Here is an 8,693-nt window from a genome sequence, read left to right as displayed (position 1 = left end):
TTGTCATGTGGCGCACTGCCCCTGCTGCTCACGGCTGATGACAGTCCATGGATATAGGATCCGGAGCTCTCCTTCTTGGTGGGGGCTCCTCTAAGTGGCCAGCCTGTGCCAGGTCATTCTCAGAGCTGGGCCACGGCGTGAGGCTCTTTCCCCTCCTTCCAGTGCAGGTGACAGCCACAAATCATCCCTTGCATTGTAGGCAGAGGTGACCCACGGGCGCCGACCCCTCCCCTCTGTTCCTCACAGCAGCTTCCCAGTGTCCTGAGCACAGCTGGCTTTCCTCTTGGCCGCTGCTTCTTAAAAGATCTGGACGGACATCTCTACCATCGCAATAGGGCCATGCTGTGGGAACCCGAATCTGTTCCACTTGTGCATCAAGCTGCCCACCTTCCTCCGGTCCAGACCCCTGGGCAGGCTCAGAGGGGCAGGCAGAGAACAAGTCCCGTCTCATCATGCTCACAGATTGCTCTGTCATTTATCTATTTCCTTTATCCCAGCGAACAGGAAAATACCTCTTATCCAGCCTCTCCCTTACCCATCTCTCTCTTCTTCCCTCTTGAATCTCCACCTTTTGACTTCTTTCCTCTATCCACCTTTTAGTTTGTTTTCCTCCTGCATTTTTCACTCTTCTTTCCACAAAGTAGCCTATAAACATGATTATCACTGATGATATAAGACAAAGAAAAGGCAAGTCAGGCCAGGCATGGCAGTGCACACCTGTCATCTCAGCACCTGAGGGGTGAAAGCAAGAGGCATGGGTCCCAGGCCACCCTGGGCTACACGGTCCAATGCCATCTGAGAGATGGAGATCAGAAGAAGACATGCAGTAGACAGCTTGTGAAGGCCTTGACACATCCACATGTTGCCTCCAATCTCCACAAATGTCTCTCCTTCTCTGATTAAATTTGCCATTCTCCTGCTGCAAGTCACCATCAGTGATAGAACTAAGGGCCATTGTCTAAAGTGCTCTTGCTGAGTGGTGTGCAAGCCTGGATGCGCCCTCCTTCCCCTAGACACAGCAGTGCCACGCACCACCCCAGGGGGTGGGCTGAGACCTCTGCTTCCCGGGGGTCAGCAGCAGCAGGTTCAGAGAGCACTGCCATAAGCTTTAGCTGTCATGGGAAGGTTACTGCCTCGATTCGCACTGGCTTGGGGAGCTGGAGGGAAGCAGAACCCAGATGCTCTGACTGGGCCAGGTTCTGGACAGAGGCACCTGCTGTGGAGGAGGAAATTTCTCAGAGCTGCCTCCCTTTCCTCCCCTTCACCAGCTCATAGCCACTGCTTATGCTTTGCTTGAAGATGCCAGATCCTGTTTTCTTTGTGTGTGTTTTTTTCTTACGTAAGCATCCTGTGGCAGTTATTTATCCAATTGCACCATGGAAGAGAGGGCATAGTGTTCATGTCTTTCTCCTGGGGTTTGTTGTTGTCATGGATCTGACCATAGAGCCCAGAACACTGCTCAGCCAAGGCCAGATGGTCCAAAAATGTTTGTTCAAAGATTGTTGGGGGCTGGGTGTAGTGACATACACCTGTGGATGTTAGGGGGATTGTAGTTCAAGGAAAGCCCATTATTAACAAATTAACAAGACCATCTCAAAAAAAAAAAAAAAAGCCAGGCAAGGTTGTATGTGTCTATAACCCCAGCCACAGGAGGCAGGCAGGAGGGCCTCAGTCCAAGGAGAGCCCAGGAAGAACTCAGGAGACTCTATCAGAAGAACAATCTAAAGCAAAAATGCTGGAGTCATGGTTCAAGTACATGCCTAACAAGTGAGACCTGAGTTCAAACCCTAGTACAGCCAAAAGCTAAAAAGAGGATTGTGGTTCAAGGCTTCACCTAGGCAGAAAAGTTCACTAGACCCCATCTCCAGAGGTAAAAGGCAGGGCTAGAGGTATGACTTGAGTGGTAGAGAGTCAGCCAAGTAAGACTGAGTCCCTGATTTCAAATCCCAGTACCACCATACCACCACCACCACCACCACCACGAAGAGGAGGAAGAGGAGGAGAGGTAGTATGGAAGTAGTTTGTTTATCTCATGATTCTGGAGGCTGAGAAGTTCAATGTCAAGGTATCAGTAAGAGTCAAAGGCCTTGATGAACTATAACATAAAGTGGTAGGACAGAGCCATGTGGCTTTGGAACACATGAAGTTTGGTGGGGCACGGGCAAACCACAGCAGGAAGTATGTGGTGGAGTCTGTGGGCATTCTACTTCCATTTCTTAGGAATACCAAGAATAGACTGAGAATAGGAAAGGAGGCATTAGAATTGAAGCAGGCAGAAGAATGTAGATCAGACACTATAGGGAAGAGAAAGCATTCAACACCATGGGTTTTAAGTGATCCTGGTCAGGGTGGTCTTGAGAAAGCTGCATGTGAAGAAAGGCTTTTCTCCAGTCACAGGCATGGAGAGTGCAGTGGGAAGGGGGTAGGGTTGGGGTAACAGTGCATAACAAAGAATACAAGATAAAGACCTGAGAAAATGTAGTCTCAGTTAAAAGCTCAATGCTAGAGCAAAACTAGAAAGCAACTGCAAAGGGGAAAGGAGATGAGACAGAGAGAGACAGAGACAGAGAATAGAGAGACAGAGGAAAGAGGGGTTCTGCTTTAAACTGGTGTTATTATGGAGCAGCTATAGAGTTTCATTGCCTGGACACAGGACAGGACAGCTGAAGGACCCACCTGAACCATAACCAGTGTAACTCCCATTAGAACTTGGTCCCGGTTCTGTCCATCCATGGTGGAGCTGCCTTTCTCTCTCCATAGCTTACTCTCCAAGCTTCCCTTCCCCTAGATCCAACAGGCTTGTGGCACCCAGGCTGCAGGGTCTGAGGTTCTTCTGTCTAGAAAGACTTAATGGCCAGATCTAGACTGCAGTGGCCAGAGCGGCTCTGTCTTCCTAGCACTTTAGCAGTGGAAAGGCCAGCATTTGGCTTCCAGACAAAGAAAGCAAGGCAGGCCTCCACACATGGCCTGCATCGTAATGATTCTCTGGCCAGAGACACTTCTGGGACTGTGGGGCTCAAGGGAAGGGAGGGACCTGCCGTCTTTGGGGTATTCTCTTAACCATCCCAGCCATGAAGCCAGCTGCCAGAAGCCAGAGTCCCAAATCCCTCTCCCCAGGAATCGCACTGGCATGTTTCGCCATGGGTGTGTGAGCTCTGGCTCTTAGGTCTGACCACAGGCCCTGAAGTTCTTCGCACAGAGATGTCACTCTGCCGTGGACCTCAGGCCCTTGCCTGTGAAATGGAGTAGCAGGAGGAAGTACGTGACTGCACTGCTGAGCATGCGACCTGACCTGTGGCACTGGGGGTGAAGGTGGGGTGGCACAGTAGTTATTCATGGCTGCATTAATATACAGTGACCTCAAGCAGTAATGAAGAATCGCAAAATCTTGGGGCGTCAGGCTTTCAGATGTGGCTTTCTGCTGCCCAGGGGCAGTCAGTTCTACTCCACAGGCTCTTGTGGCCAGGGCTTGAAGCATGGAGAGGATCTAGTTGCAAAGGGCCCTCTTGCCTGGCCCTGGAGGAGGCCGAATGCTGGAGGAGGTCTTGGCCCCCTCCCCATGGGGCTCTTCTGAATCTTCTCCAGCTTCTCCCCGAAGTGACATGAAATCCCAGGGTGAGGTGACATTCACTTCCATGATCTGGATGCAGTGGTCACATGGTCACTCAGCAGCATTCTGCTGGTCACACAGCTCCGCTCTAGTCAGCATGGGCCCACAGAGTCACAAGTGCCCAGGGGCACGGGCCATCAGGCTCCATCCATTCCTCCTGTGACATCAGGTAGCGCCGCTGGGGTTGAGTTCAGGTTTGCCACGCCCAGGCTCTGGTTCCTAACCACTGCATGCTGTGATACCCTGTCTTCCTACACACAGTAGCTCTGAGTTCCTATCAGTGTGCTGGCTGCTGGCCACGAGCTGTGAGATCACAGCCCAGAGGTTCCATGGGGCTGGGTCTCAGAGGTGCCCACCTCTGCCTTCAAGTTCACTGCTCTTTCTCCTACCCTGGGACCCTCACATTCAAGAAAACCCATGGAAGCCTGGCAGCCTCTTTAGCCCCTTAGACACCAAGCTGACCTTGGAGGTCGGGTCTTGGGGTCTAGGTCAGATCCTGACATTGGCTCACAGGACACGTTGTTGAGTTCACTCCCTAATCTGACTCAGCTGCTTGCTGGCAGAATTGCGTCTGAAGATCTTGCCTGTGCAGACAGTTCATTCATACAATAGATGGGAGATACTGTGGCGAGTCACCATGATAAATGCCAGCAATCTGTCAGGGAACAAGTCAGCCCCTGGCATTGAGTGACTCACACTCAGATGGAGGCAAAGCTCCCACAGCCAGAAGAACCAAGAAGTCAAGGTGAGAGGTGAGGGGCTCATGACTATAGATTTGGGGATACGAGTATGCTGGCAGGGAGAACAGCAAGTGAAAAGGTCCTGAGGCCACAGGCCAGGTGGAAACATAATGAACAAAGGGTCAGAGGGCAGCGAGGACACAAGGTCAGACAAGTGAGTCTTATGGGCCACCAGGAGGTGTGCGGACTTCTGATAAAAAAAAAAAAAAAGCCTTAGAAGGGCTAGGAAGGTGGCTCAGCGGTAGAGTGCTTGCCTGGCATGCATGAGGCCCTGGGTTCGATTCCTCAGCACCACATAAGCAAAAAGAAAAAAGCTGGAAGTGGCGATGTGGCTCAAGTGGCAGAGCTCTAGCCTTGAGCTGAAGAGCTGAGGGACAGCGCCCAGGACCAGAGTTCAGGCCCCACGACTGACAAAAAAGAAAGAAAAAAAAAAGCCTTAGAAATTCTCAGTAAGAATCATAAGATGTACGTCCAAAGGCTCCATGGCTGGTGGTGTAGGAAGCGGGCTGTGGAGAGCGTGCAGGACTCATGCTTCTATTAGCTTGTTTTTAGCGGAAGCCCCAGGGTAATGACAGAAGGCCATCGTTACCCAGAATTGCTAAAACAATCTTTAGTCCTTGAGCTCACCACTCATCCTTCCCTGTGGGAATCTGCATGTGCCTTTTCCTGCCAACAGGCTCATTGGGGGGTGGATTCAAACTTAGCCTGGCACTCAAGGCCCCTCTGGTCCGGCTTCCTCTGGTCCAGTCCCTCTCTGAGTCACTCCTCCACACTCTTCTGGGCCAGCCTGGCCACTCACACACCATTCCCTGGTTGTTCCCTTTCTTTCCCACCACCAAGGGCTGGCCAGTGCTGCTCCTTCCACGGAGATACAGCAACACTTCCCTCTCCCAGATCTTGTTCAGTTACCTTTCAAACTCCACCTCCAAAGTCATGTCCTTCGTGAAACCATTTTATGCTTCCTTTATTTAAAGCTTACTTCTCTTACTAGGGTCATAAAAAACTTTTAGAAATATTTTTTAAATTGCAGGAAATATAAATTTACCATTTTAACCATTTTAGGTGTACCATTTAATGGCATTAAGTGCAGTTGCTCTGTTGTATAACCATCACCTGCCATCCATTTCCAGAACTTTTTCCTCATCCTAAACAGGCACTCTGCACACATATAAAAGCTTTTTTAATGGGGACTGTGTTCATTAGAACACTTGCGGTTAGAAGGGATAGCAACCCCAGTTCAAACAGGTGTACTCCAAGAAGATAACGTGGCAACTCAAGAAGATAAACATTCCGTGTAAACATTCCGTGTTAGCTTCAGGCACAGATGGGTCTGGGTGCTCAAACAGTTTTATCAGGCATAATAGACTCTCATTCTTTTTATTCTGTTCACTCAAAGGCTGTCTCCCTTCTCATGCATGCATTCCCAGACTTAGAGGCAAAGATGGCCATTAAGAGTTCTAGGCTTCCTCTTTCTCCTCAGCCCAAGCAGTTGCCAGGCTGACTCTCATTGGTTCTCTGTGTGTCATGTGCCAGTGTATGAACCAATCACTTGGACAAGACAGCTGGATTGAGCTCTGAGTGGCCAGACCTGAGTCACATGTCCTATAGCGCAGAGATAAGTTCTCCATGTTGGCCATATGACTTGGGGGTAGGGCAGAGTATTTCTCCTTAGTGAAAACAATTCTGAAACAAGAAAAAGGGGAAGCAAGAACTTAATAGGCAAAGACAATGTCTGACCCTGCGATGACACATAAACATTACTGAGGAAAGGATAGGAGGTTCTCATGGAACTTAACTCTCTCCTTTCCCTGGGCCCAGTTACTAAAGCCTCCTAAGCATCCTGGGAGCCAGTAGGAATGCACTGCCAGCCTTCTAACCTGCTTCCTCCCCTCCTCCATCCATCTGTTCTTTACAGTCTGGATCTGGTCACCGCTCTAGAACCTCCCTTTGAACTCCCCTTTGCCTTAGGAGACTCTGTGCGGTCCAACTCCTGTTTATATCTATGCTTCTGTTCCTCCCACACCTGCTCTCTGTCACTCGACTTTTCTTGGCACTCGGGAAGAGACTTTGCCTACTATTCCTTGTGCCTGGAGTGCAGTTAGCCTTCTTTGCTGACCTTCCTGAAGTTGAAGAGTGGTTTTCCACTTCTGTTCCTCAGCCGTGGAGTTCTAGTGACCCCCATCTGAGTCACGGCAACATTTATGTTAGGTTTTTAAAGAGGCTGCCCAGTAAGAACACCACCACACATATGATATTCAGGGTAGGGGTAGGTTTATTCATGGGACTGGCTGGCACCAGGCCAGGTTGGCACTCCACACAGCTGGGCCATGCCTTATCTAGAGCAGGGGTGGGGCGGGGAGGTGTGGCCAGGTAAAGGAAGGTGAGACCAGGTTGGAGAAAGGTGTGGCCACATGGAATCCAGATGTGACCTCAGCAGATGTGGATGTGACCTCTTCCAGGTGTGCCAGTTGCCTAGCTGACACAGGTACTGGGCAGAGAGTTGGCTGCAAGGAGGGCGGTCTGTTCGCCATCCAGGAGAGGACCTTACACCACATCCTGGTTAGCACTTGATGTTGTGGTGTTTTAGTTTCAGTTATCCCAGTGGAGACATGAAGGGAGCTCACAAAGCTCATCTGTTGCCATGTCCCTGTCTTATACTGTTGTCTTGAAACCACTGTCCTTCCCTGGCTCTGAAGAACAAAAGGAGAAAGTAGTCTCTTCCTGGTACTTTTGCATTTCAAAAGTCTAGGGGTTCGGGAGCATCAGGAAAAGGTGCGGGGCTTGAACGCAGGCTTGTCCAGTCTCTTGCCATGCTCCTTTATCAAGCCCAGTGGTCCACTGTTCTTGAAATCCTCTTCCTCCTCCTCATTGCCTTAGTCTTTCCTGATGCCCAAGAGATGGAGATGCTTGTCCCTCCCTCTCTCCCTTCCTTTGTCCCCTAGAACTTTACGGATGCATTGTACCTTTGACATTGTCACATCATATCTAGGACAGCTTATTTAGCTGTCTTTTCTTCTCGTTGAGATTACCTTTGTTGTATATGATTTGGGCGAGTGTATGCATCGCTCCCTGGTATATAGATCTTGAGTCAGTAATACTTGGTCATGGGGTACACGTATTTTTTTTTTAATTTTTGGAAGTGGAAGCACCAGTTGACAATCTAATCAACAATATACAAGAATTCTGATTTCTCCACATACTTGTCAGCATTTAGAATTGCCTGTCATTTGGTCGTAACCATGTTGCTGAATCGATTTGTGTTACCCAGAATACTTGCAGGTGTCTCCTTGCAATTTTCATCCTCACGTCCCACAGTCTAGCACAAGCTGAGACCTTTGAGATGGAGATAAAAAAGTGGAGTCACGTTTCCTTGAATCCTCTTGTCCACAGCATGGCTCTCTGCCACAACCAAGCTTTTCAGTCCTTCCATTGAAAGGAATTTAAACATTCCGGTTCTCAGTTTCCCCATTAGTAAAATGGGTGTGGATGACCTCAGAGACCAAGTCCAGTTTAGAATGATGTAAAACTTGAAAAATGTATTTCATTAAGAACAACAAAAAATCCTAACCAATCCATTTCTTCATAAACACGGGCACATGTTTTGCATATAAATAGGATCTCATTATGAATATCTTATAATCTGCTGTTTTCACTTAATAACATGAATGGACTTTGGTTTCTGTCCATGAAAAACTAGCTCTTAGATATCTGCTAGAAATCTGCATCAAGTTGTTGAAAGCATATAGAAATCTGTTTTTTGTTTTTTGTTCCAGTCGTGGGGCCTGAACTCTGGGCCTGGGTGCTGTCCCTCAGATCTTCAGCTCAAGGCTAGTGCTCTACCACTTGAGCCACAGCGCCACTTTAGGCTTTTTTCTTTTTGCTTATGTGGTGCTGAGGAATCGAACCCAGGGCCTCATGCATGCAAGGCAAGCGCTCTACCACTGAGCCACCTTCCCAGCCCCGATATAGAAATCTGTTAGTAGACATTGAAGCACTCCCCAGGGAGCCAGGACCCAAAGGGAAGCCAAACACAGTGAGGTGTACCTGGCTGGCTTTGGGCATCCCATGAGCTCGCCAATTCCTGAGCAGCCAGCTGGAGGCAGAAAGGCTCAGAGAATGTAGAGGGAAGACACTGGGCAGCAGCTCCGAGCTCTGGAAAGCAAAAATAACTTATGGTGAACACATTTCTGGCCTATTACATGTTCTCTTGTAGCATATTGAAACAACCATGAGCGCTCCAATAGCTTATCTGTACTAGGAAATTTGGGTTTGGGAAGAACTCCAGAGATGGTGAAAATAAACCCTTCTTTTCATGAGTGTCTCAGCAGAGGCCTAGGGTCACC

The sequence above is a fragment of the Dipodomys ordii genome, unplaced genomic scaffold (genome assembly GCF_000151885.1).
Source record: "Dipodomys ordii isolate 6190 unplaced genomic scaffold, Dord_2.0 Scaffold12, whole genome shotgun sequence".
Lineage (NCBI taxonomy): Eukaryota > Metazoa > Chordata > Mammalia > Rodentia > Heteromyidae > Dipodomys > Dipodomys ordii.
The sequence above is the reverse complement of the archived record's forward strand: the minus strand, read 5'-3'. Positions refer to the sequence as shown.